At 30.9% G+C, this 12,439-nt stretch overlaps 1 protein-coding gene across 2 annotated transcripts in view; it reads left to right on the top strand.

Annotated features, from left to right (window-relative positions):
- The window catches only part of LOC131853624 (uncharacterized), a 148,839-nt gene that overhangs the window by 24,614 nt on the left and 111,786 nt on the right, over nucleotides 1-12,439 (top strand). For both annotated transcript variants that reach the window (XM_059204592.1, XM_059204591.1), the window contains exon 2: nucleotides 4,501-4,524. The gene's annotated coding sequence lies outside the window, so the exon portion shown is untranslated. The remainder of the gene's footprint in view (nucleotides 1-4,500; nucleotides 4,525-12,439) is intronic.

Below are 12,439 nucleotides of genomic sequence, written 5' to 3'. Positions count from 1 at the left end.
ATTGTTTAATCGATATTTGCATTACAATGATTCCTTTCTCCAAAATATGTTTTTTAATAATTTTCTAATATATCTTAACTTATTTTTTTTTCTCTAACGATTATGTTTAAGGGGATTCAAGTATATACTAAAAGTTTACATCTGTAGACAACTGAATCGAATGGCGAATATGCAATTATGGCATACTCTGAAGTTTGCATTTTAATAAGGATGTGAAATAAATAACAAACGGCGCATAGTAATGATTTTTAACAAAGGTAGCAAACGAAATAAACTCCCAATCAAAATTAAGTTATAAATGTTTCTTATTTTAAAATAAATTCATAATAATTAATTTTTTTATTTTCTGTGACGTCGTCGGCGGCTGCGAGATGCTTATTATCACCCTATTTCATGGTATTTAAAGTCTTATTAAACATTTTAAGTTACCTCTTAATACTTTATAAAAGAATTTTTACTTATAACAGTAACACTCAATATATTATAGGAACCGAAATATTATCTTTACTTAGGTATATAAGTATTTTGTAATTTTGGCTCGATTAACGATTGTAATAGATTTTCACCACGAAAGTGACTTGTCTTCTGTAAGGCTGCAATTTATTTTTTGCTATTAGTGAGATATCACGGATTTTACGAGTCATAAATTTTGTACATGATAAAAACTTCGACGTCCCGACGCTCGTGTTTTGTTTGCTGAATAATGTTCGTGTCTATTTTATAGGGGTTGTTTTATTATCTTAGGTCTATATATTACTGGTTTTGTTATATACTCGGTTGTACAATATGTTCAAATACAAAGATGTTAAACCGTTTCTTCGAGGCTTTTGATGACGCCCTGTATATTTTTGTTTTCGAAGGATTTTTCCGCTTATCATCCTTGACACATTTTGCGCCGGGTTCGCACCGCACATGGATTATCACTTTACCGATGTAAAAAGGTATAAACGAAATACATGCGTTTTTGGAGTACGTTAATCTTTATGGAGATTATTGTACTCCCCTTTTATAACAATGAAAGAACATTAATTCAAAGACGTGGTACTAAGTAAGTACAAATAATCCACTTACGGTGAATTAGTAAAGTTATTATTGAACGTTGTATGTATAACATTTTGAAACAGTTATATATATTGTCTGTGCTCCAATAATAGATATTGGATTTTATACAATTCATCTAAATTGGTTACATCAACACTAATTTATAGGTAACATTTATGATAATATACTCGTTGTTTTGTTTCTATTGATTATTTCAATCTCAGGTATTTGCAAAAGATATATTTAACTCATTGGACATCGAAAGCAGCAACGTAAGAGTTATAAAAGTATAAGTCATGAATATATAAACATGTACCTATATTACCTATATGTCATAAAATTTCAACGGCAAAAGTTCTTGTTATTCATAACAGTTGTTTAGAACAGGTTAAACACATAACATAACTTTTGACGGAACTACAACGTAATACGAGTTTATCGGATACTACAGGATATGAATAAGTAACGATTACAAGATATACCCTCATCTTCGCAATGACATGAGAAAAATTTGTGCGAATTAGGTCATCTCGTGTTATATGAGAGCGAACGAAACAGGAACCTTCACGTCATCTGGCTATCGGTAGGTCATTCATAATAATTTTATTTGGCTACTCGGTGACTGACGACAGATATTGATGGGGCCCGACGTTGCTCTCTCTAGCTCCCTTGTCATGCATGTCATGATTAGGGTTGTCAACCTTAAAATGCAACCTCATATGAAGAAAAAAAAATCAGATAAAATCTTGTATATTAATTCAATATCGCTCTCCAACCTGGTACATCATAGTGATATGACCGATTTGCGTAAGTCAAAATGTCGTGGAAGCTTGTACAAGGATAAAAATGTCTATGTATCGAAGGCCAAAAATCTGATGTTTGTACGTGGAATATTGCACGATTGCCATCCCTGGTCGGGATTATACCACCGCTAAATATAATGTGCTGGAAGTTTTATTTATATGACAGCATAATAAAGAATATTATTTTATCTGACGTTATTATGAATGAAATTAATGAGCATAGGTATTCAGTAACATAAAATTATAAATAACATCTATATCAACTTTCATCTCAGTGCAACTGATACTGGATACTAATTACGTATCACGAACTAAATTCTGACACTTATTACAATAGTAAAAAGATAGATATATGATATATACTTTATTGTATATTTTAAGAGTAATTTTTGTATACTAATACAAACATTGCTCTTAAAATATCGATTGATATCGCTTGTAATATTTTTAAATTTTGATTGTATGTGTAATATATGCATAGCATTATGTCCATGGCTCTGGATGTAGAGTGCTATTACCGGAAAGGCATGGTGAAGGTCTTTATTTCGAAATATCCTTCAAATATCCTGCACGCAATTATGTTTTGATTATTTGGAGTAATATACACCAAATAGTCCAATAGCCAAATCGCGTCGAAAATGAGTTTTATTATGTCCGTTATAAGTAACAATATATAACATTTTTAATTTACTCGCATATTTAGTGTTTTTTATTTTATTAATATGGATTTTTGTAATATAAATATTTTTAAAAATCTTTGTTTTATAAAACATAACTATCACATACCTTAGGAAACAGAATGTGTATGCAATTCTCTATTATCGTTGCTCTTGCAAAAAACGTGTTTTTGTTGCAATTGTGCACTACATCATGTATGGTACGTCTACAGTTATACTCTAAAGGCGGCGACTTTGTTTTACAAAGACGCCTTCCTGACTGTTCGCTATCTTTTAAATTACGCAAGAACAATATTTTAATGCAGTTTTCAGCGATACATAGACTTGTTATAGTATAGAAATTAGAATAAGTCTAGAAAACAATGATTTCTAATGCATCCCTGTAATGCCCAAACGGGTGGCTAGGATGTAAATTAAAATTAAATAATGTCTAAATAGTAATGAATTATGAGCGTTAAACTAATATGTATTTTCTAGTTTTTATTATAGTTTTATAGATTTATCTCCTCTCTTACAACTATTTTTACTTGTCTTAAACTAATACAATAGTGCAACAAAATGTGACGTGTACTTTAGTTATTCTGTAATAAGTGATAATAAAAAGTATATTATTTGTTATACAAATCGTTTTTCTTATTAAAAAAAACCATTGCTCACCAGTAAGTTCTTGATTAGTTGTTATGATAATGACATAACTATATCTTAATTATATTAATAATATACTTAACAAGAATTAATTCATCTTAGTCGTTTCCACGAAAACGAAAATTTTACCCCTCAAACTCGACGTAAAATGAGATGAAGGGGTGGCAATGAAACAATTAACACAATTGAAAGTACTTGTACACGAACACCACAATGGGTCTGCGTAGGACATTGTCAAGGGCCTAAAGAATTCCACAATTTTATTATTCAGATCACTTGACTAGGAAAAAGTGAATCGGTTAGAGACTATTGTGGCTTGCGCATGATGGGCTCCCTCCGGAACTTGCCACGGTACGGATAAAGTCTTGGAAGTTACATTTATGACTACTAATTAGGCGTCCCGGGGGACACATGCTGTTAATGCACATTGCGTACGACGGTTTCTAACAAAGGCCTTATATGGTTTATATACCCATAAATTATCTACATATGTATTTAAACCATATATGAACTTTATTAGTTAACGGATATAATGTATAAGTATACTTTGGTCATGTATTTTGTTTATAATATTATTGATTTCATTAGTTTAATCGGTAATAGTTTAATTAATAAATGTTTTCAAATTTTTTTTATCTAATAATAACATCTCTCGTCTACAATAATAAGTAGACAAACACATGGACTATAATATTATACCGATATCCTAATGTTGGCACGGACATGTTTTTCCCAGTGCTTAATTCTACTGCGGTTAGCGACTCTACTAACAGTGCCAAGCTGATATTTTAATCCTTCATGATGTCTTTGACATTTAAACATAATTAACAAATGTAAGATAATATTACATTCGTTATGATCTACAGCTTACCATTTATAAGTCCAGAATCTGGGTAAGGCTGTCTGTCTAATTATGCTAGCTATGGAATTGTTCGTGCAGAAATACTGAATATTAATTGTTAAATAAACCTACTGACAGATTGTATCCAAGCCGAATGTTTTCCCAGTTACACCACTAAAGGATTAAATATCTAACGCAAATTTGTACAGTCGTATTTCACTCCATTATAAATATACTGAATGAATTTAACATTTACAATCCCTCAATGATTATTTTAAAATATTTTCAAATAATAAATTGTGCATGGAAATGTAGACATATAGGAATATAACAGAGCTGCATCTGGCGGAGTTTTAAAAATGTCTTTAAAGAGAAATTCAGGAAGCATGCTTCGTTTTAGATATCCGCTCGACACTTGTTCTGTTTTATTAATATGTGTCTTCATTTCGAATGAATCCAAGTGTATATTTTAATGTGAGTTTTTTTGTTACAGGTCATTACCATTATTGAATAGAAGGTATGAGAATTTTTTTTTAATATTTTCATAACTAGACTATTAGTATGCAGAGCGTACTTAATATGTATTTTAATTAGTAGGGAATTATATGTAAAGGTATATTATGATTCATAATCAAACAAAACAAATGATCAAATCATCATTATTTGTTTTAATTGATTGTGAATTTCAAACATTTTGTAATAAATTAGAATGATTACGATTGATAGTTATTAATTTTAATTTCCATCTAGCATAAATTTAAAGTCTCTTAGGCGAAAAAGTAAAAGTATTCTAAAGTAACTGCTGTTTGAGCTCTTCTATGTAAAGAAATTTGAAAGACCCAAACCAGCATTGAAGCTAAATTAAAGTTTGTTTGTTGTCCGGGTGTGTTTGTCGAGCCGCGAGGCTCGTCGGGACACCGCGTTGCTGACTCCGCTGATTTAGGGGGAAACTTTGCTTGTTTTGCATTTTACGGGAGCGCGGGGAAAGTCGCCCCCGAGATTTAAATATTTTAGAAGTAGCGTAACTTTGCAAAGGTGCGTCCCGCGGTGTCCCTTTATGCTCCTTTCAGGCAATTGAGTCGCATACTTTTTGGCCACGCAAATTGAAACCTATTTTCGGAGGAAAAATATGGCTAGTAAAAGAAATAAAAACGTTCCATTTCGAATGTCAATGGAAACAGTGGGATGGGATCGGTCAGTATATCCCGCTGTGACAATCGTTTATTCGCTTTGTCCCGTCATGCGACAACGCGGCGCACGGCTATCAGCAGTCGTCGCAGCGCAACCTGCGGTGCCCATGTGAAATGAGTGCAGGTCACTCCCTTTGAAACTTGTTAAGTAAATAAACCGAACTCTTTTATAATGGTCGAATACAATTTCCGTGTTCTCGTGGATAGTGTTTGCACTCTATATCTGATTCAGATTTTAATTAACGTTAGGTTATTTCCATACAAATGGATCGATGTCATTGTTACATTTCAATTGGATTTCTATTATGTTCCAGTAAGGTAGTCTTTTATGAAATGAAGACTCTTATACTCAGTTCTTGTTAATTAATTTTATCGATTCGAATATTCGATAGTTGGCACAGATAAAGCATAGATACAATAAAGCCCTTCTCGATTACGTTTCTAATGCAAGTTTTTGATCACAGTCCAGAATGTATCGTTTCTTAGCTCCTACCTCGATGGTAGGTACAATGGCGGATTTACTGAGGGTGGTCACGTTTATACGCTTTCCTTATTATACTTTCCAAAGCTCTTTTAGAGATATATGTAGCTGTGTGAACGACATATTGTATGGCCAATCTTAACTTTAAAGTCTTTTATGCCTTATAGGTACAGAAATTATATTTAGTACTTTTACTTGCTATGTTGCTTGTTCCATGTCGTTTTATTCTATTAAACTTTATTTTAAGGTATAACATACTGTTTTATTAATAAAACAGTATGTTATACCTTTGATACCAAGTCATACTAAATAAAACTCGATTACATTTTTTCAAAGTTAATTTTATTCACCTAGAAGATTTATAGTCCCCTATGTACGTCAGTGTTTTGTTACTTTTTTAACTCTCCGGTTCATTTAACCGTGATACTGTGCAGACACATAGAAAAGCTTTCACGCTTTATTATTTTACAATAAATAAATGTAAAAAGTATTTATTCAATAAGTTCATCGTTATATCTGTCTATCTGTCATATTACTTGATAAAAGAAACTTTCTACTTAAATCCGAATCCTATCCCCTGTCATTGATATAATTGGGTTACGGCCTTGTTGATATTATTTAGGTCACTGAATCCTTTGAAGTTGTTTAATAAATCGCATAAGATTATAACATGACTTTATTTTCTACTGTTATTGAAAAGCATTAATTCATTATGCTATCGGATAAAAACATATATCTGTATATAAAATAACACTATATATATGTATATAAATATAGATTTCCTTTTATAATTTTATAAAGTATAAAATTAATTTAAATGATTTAGTTTAGTTCACCATTGTCGAATATAGATAATAATATAGAGTGATATGCAATCGCATATCACTCTATATTATTATCTATATCTCTATATTATTATCTATGTCATCTGTATTCACTGTTTTATGAATAATCATTCATAAAACAGTGTCTACAGATGACACATTACGAAGAACAAAATTATTGCTAATTACATGAAAATAATGCTTTTAATAATTCATGTTCAGAATTTCTATAAGAACCCAGGATAATCACATTGCGCCAGCTAGTCTTAAGCTAAGCAGAGCTTTTTTATGGGTACTAGAACTGATAGAAATATTACTTAAATACATACATAATATACATAGATATTATTACGATATATTACCAATACATTTGCATCTGGCCAATATGCATCTCATCCTATGGCTGCAATCAAAGTAGCTACGAAAGAAGCCGTTAATTAATCGTAATAGAATACACATACTCCATTTAATAAAACAAATTAACTAAGTCCCAGAAATATATATCATATTATTTTATTATGGTATTTCAATATCATTTGAAATAAAATAAGTGTGGCATTATTTAATTTTACATTGGCCAGATGATTTCTTCATGGCAATACTGTGTAGTTTTATCTATGCGTTTTCATGTAAAAAGAGCGTCTGTACTCGATTTGTTTACCTTTTATCAATATCGCCGGGACGCAAAAAACATTTTGCTCGTTTTCCTACTGTTGCTTCAGTCTTTTGTTCTCCTGGACATAGATTTATTAGTACAGTTCATTTTTTTGCATTCGACCGACCTGTTCTGAAAACTGGACTGACCTAAATACGATATTCAGTATATCGACGAGGTGTCTATGTAATATTTTAGCTAAAGTGTATGTACCGCGTTTACTAATTAATACCTAGACAGAAAATATTGATGTTTCTATAGTAATAGCTGTAGCTGTATATGAATAAGTATACTCTCGGTCGTTCTAACTAGCAGTAGTTAAAATAACTAGAAAGCGAACACACAATGTTTTAAAAAATCCTATTTATATAAATTTGAAAATTATAATAATATCATACAAGAAAATATAATACATAACTAAGTGAATGTTCACATATTTTTGATGTCCTATTTTTCATGTTCTACTTTTTAATTTTATTTTATGTTTGGATAATCTTATCCTAGATACGAAATTAGAACGAAGACAACAGCTGTTAGCATAATCCGTTGTTTTTGTTCTAATTTTGAATATCCATTCTAACAAGCCATTCTAACCTTATTAATAGATATATTTATATAATACTAACTGTGTCCACGGTTTCAATTGCGTCAAATTTCAATAATAAATATAGGCTAGTCTGTTGAATAAGCTATATTACTATAAAGTTTCAACAAAATCCTTTCAGTAGGTTTGCGTGAAAGGATAACAAACATCCACACTCACAAACTTTCGCTTTTATATTATTATTAAGATTACTATTTTTATATCTAATCTATATTAATAATAATCAGTTCTTCACACGTTAATGTAAGTATCAAGCAAGTTATTACAGCATCAAAACCTTGATGAAATTGTATCAAATTGCGGGGTAGGTGATAGCAGTCTCCCTAACGACATAGATGACCCGACGACCAGGAGTCACAGACCAGTAATCCAGTTATACAGACCGCACGCGCCCACGGCGTTCCCTGATCGAAACGTAATTGGGTATACTCACCTGCCGCACCGCACACCTATTAAAATAAACAGTTTCCTATAAGTACCATACGATTATATTTATAACTAACTGTATCCTGCGACACTGCTCGTGTGGAATATATAGCTATAACCTATCATACCAGTGGCAGAACTGGCAAATAGTTTAGCTATTTATGGGTGGATGGATATTTATAATTGGTCATTATTTTTTTAGTACATCGATCAACCGAACTAACAAATAGACAGCAATACAAAAAATTAAATCTGATCATTATAATGTTTGTATAGGTAATGGTTAATGAGAATGTACCGATTTATCTTTAATACATAACTCGGCCATCTTCGTAATATAGTCTTAAGTTCTTCGGGTCAAATTCGCTAAGATCCATTCTACCGTTATTATACATTATACACAGAATAGAATTAGAAAAACTTAGAATATTAAAGTGTTGAGATATTAAAATAAAAGATACTGTAACTCATTTTTAAGGCATGATGATTACATTCGTTTGTTTGTCTGTATGTAATTTTTATGTATTATTTATCTTTGAAGTAAATTGAAATATAGTAAAACATACATGTATTTGTATAAAACTCCATTTACGAATGAACACTTTTATTCATTAAATACCTGATCGTAGATAAATATTGTAAGTTGTTTCCATGGCAGTTGTCGTTAGATAAAAGTCACTGAGAATTAAGAAAATCTACTTTCTAGGGGCTTGGAAAATTCTGACATTGAAATCGCGTTGTGAATTAATTATTACCTACCCATCATCTCTTCTCTGAGGTAAATACTTTCATTTTATTTATGAATTTATAGCTATCATTACACCATGTGTCTTTAATAATATACGGAACTTTGTTATAATACGTATGTACCTAGTACTGTTTCTTGTGATATGTTATTATGAATTAAATATTTATTAGAAATAAGTTATTAATAATATTTATATTCTTTTAAAAAATATGATGTGATATAAATTGGTATTATTGTAGAGCAGCATCTATCTATTCTAAACAACAATAGCTACATTTTGTACACAAATAATCCACGTATTTTATTTATGTGAATACGTTTTTTTTAGTGAGTTCACACAATACATCATACGTTCGACGACCATGTCTACAGGGATAGCTCACTACTTTACTTCCGAATGTCGAAGGTTCGATTCCGCGCACGACCTAAACGTTTGTCATAATGAATATGAGTATAATTTTTTGTCTCTTTATTTTCTATGTATATTATCAATGTATTTAAAAAATAACGTAGTTAAATATTTCTATCAGCTGTCTAATACCCATAACACAATCTGTGGGTGAGACTGTATAGCGCAGTGTGAATTGTAAAAAATATGAAATTGCATTCGTACATTCTGACATTTATTAAAGTTACACCACGATCGCTGGTGGAATTGTATAGATATAAATTACTATACTGAAAGTCGATATTGACTGGTTATACTTCTATTGTGTGAATAACAACACGCTGATCCGAGAGAATAGCCTCCGGCTTCTCTGGAGCATCTAAGATGTAACGTCACGCACCACTTGTAATGAATCAGTAAATAAAATTGTACCTTTTTGCATTCGGTTCAAACATAATTTCCTGGTGCCGTTAATATACAATTGCACGTTTCGTTTTTAGAGTTCTTTCTTAATATTTATATAAACGAGAATAAAATTGCTTATCCCTATAAACATTTTCGTTTCAAAATTAAACATTCGTAGATGTTTAAATGAAATAATACTACTATAAGAATATTGGTGGAAAAGATAACTATATAAGTACTCAATTCAATTTACAAATTAATAATTCATTAGTATGGCAAGTAAATGGTAAACAACAACAACATACGCATTAATAAGATATAATGAGATCCACAAAAAGTAAAATCAATGACCATAAGTCCAATAAAGTCAATCCTATAATTTCAATAAAAATTCCGTTCAGGTATACCGAAGTATCGCGGAAAATAATACGAAAAAATGAAACAGTGCTGAAAATGATCTAGGTATCTGCTGAATTACCTGCACCCTAATCCTATTCTATCCTTTAATATTCAAGATATGATTGCTGTCCTAATAGTATTTGTCTAAAATAATATAAATAAATCGTGGATTACGTTGGTCTCCCCGGTCGACAATTTTCTGCGAAGTAGAAAATTGGGAGCCCAGTGTCGCGTAACAAAATAAAAGGTTTTATGTTTAATAAACCCACTGCAGCCGCTCGCGGAATATTATATTTAGTAAAATCAGTCTACTATATTTACACACAGATTCAAATTATAACTGCGGTGTAAATATTTCGTTTATTGAAATAGAGTGAAATCTTGCTGTGTTTGGTTTAATGTATAAATATATTATTTTTTAATATATATTTGTTATTGAGTAATTATAATGGAATGTTATGTGATTTAAATATTAATTACTTACTACTTCGTTTACGTGAAAGTTTTATGATGCTCATACAGGCTGTAGTAATATAGTATCGAATCATTTGAGCTTATACTTGGTCTGTCTTGACAATCCAGTATAATGATGTATTCCTTAGTTTGTATATTATTAACTGACTGTGAATTCAGGACGAAATTTTTAATTAGAGCGTTTTTTGTATTATTGTTTAATAAGGCCCTTTTAACTGAATTAACGAAATAAGATAATTATTTTTGCAATCAAGATTTGCCCTATATTATTCACATCGATTTTGTTACGATTGGATGTTGGTTTTTTCTTCTTAGTTTCAATTATAGGCACAGTGTTAATTTTTATATAAGTGTAAAATATTGTGTAAGACGTACACAAATATTTTTAACCAAGTACTGCGAACTGTTAGTCGTTAATATTATTATACAAAATATTTATATATGGCTAAATTGAAATTGAAGTATACAAACTAAAGATATGTATATTTTGTGTACGTTCTTGTGTGTTATTGTAATGCAAATATTTACTTGTACTTAGAATTCACTCAGATTGTTCATTTAAATTAGATATTATGTCAACTCGAAATGATTGTAGAAATTACTCTCTACTTTTAAGACAGGGGGGTTTGTGAACCGTGTTTGAATATGCAAATGCTTTAAAGTATACCTGGGGACGCAATTTGGCGAAAATCTAAAGAGACGGACGTTCTAACACGTTTTACGTAGTTGACGGAAATCTCGTTAAGATGGCAAGAGCAAAGTGCTGCACTTGAGTAATTAAATGCATCTTATACAAGAGAATTACATATAAGACAATCTGCTTTCTTAGTTTTTCATCCAACTGTTTAATTTTCTGTAGCAAAACTCGTAATCCGAGATTCAGTTTAGCTCGTGGCTGCTGCTTCCACTGAAATATGGATTATGTCTGTTCATTTGAAATTCAGAAGAGGACTCCATCGCTTTATTATTCGTTATGATGAAGTCATTCTTACTATAAACGTTTACGAATGTTGTACGTTTTTAAAATAGATTGATGAATAATACAAATGAAATGTTGACGTTTTGAAATGTTTTCTTATTATTCAACCGTTCTTCTTTTCTAGTTTGTAACTGATAATGAAACATACAGTTTGTTTACTTCCCTCATCATCTTATATTATTGCAAAAGTAAAGTATGCACCTCAATGGACCAACATTTTTTGTTTACTCAACTAGAAATACTCTCGAGTGTCTGATGCCTCAGACGGCTGAATTCGTTTATTTCGAATTAAATTTATTTTAGGGTGCTTAATTCAAACTTTGCAAAGTTTAACAATTATTTTTATGAGAAAAATATCTAAATTATTTGTATTAACATGTCATGAATTTCTGTTTCATATATTAATCTTAAAATAATAATAATAATGTCCCAGAACAATTCACACAGCATATACGATATACTAAACAACTCATATGGATATATAGATACATTTTTTGTAACATATTACCTATACTATACATATACACATACTATACATAGAAAACACCCAGACTATTTAAAACAATCATACTCATAAATACAAATGTTTGTACTGTGCAAGGATTCGAATCTGCGACCACCGGAAGTAAGGCGGTGTGTTAAACCACGAGGCCGTATTCACAAAAAGTATTACTGTGCATGGGGAGGATAAAATGTAGGCATTCACTAAGAAACTGTTTTTTGAAATCCGTACACATCGGGCACGTCTTTAATTACATGTATCACACAAGGGTTCTATTATATTCCTGATATTCTATAAATAACGTATTAATTGATGATAGGTATAAAACAATACGAGGGTACAAATAGAGCGTGGACA

Source organism: Achroia grisella, unplaced genomic scaffold (assembly GCF_030625045.1).
Source record: "Achroia grisella isolate CSIRO2021 unplaced genomic scaffold, CSIRO_AGI_Agris_v1 utg903, whole genome shotgun sequence".
NCBI classification, from domain to species: Eukaryota; Metazoa; Arthropoda; class Insecta; order Lepidoptera; family Pyralidae; genus Achroia; species Achroia grisella.
This window is presented reverse-complemented; position numbering and strand designations above follow the sequence as displayed.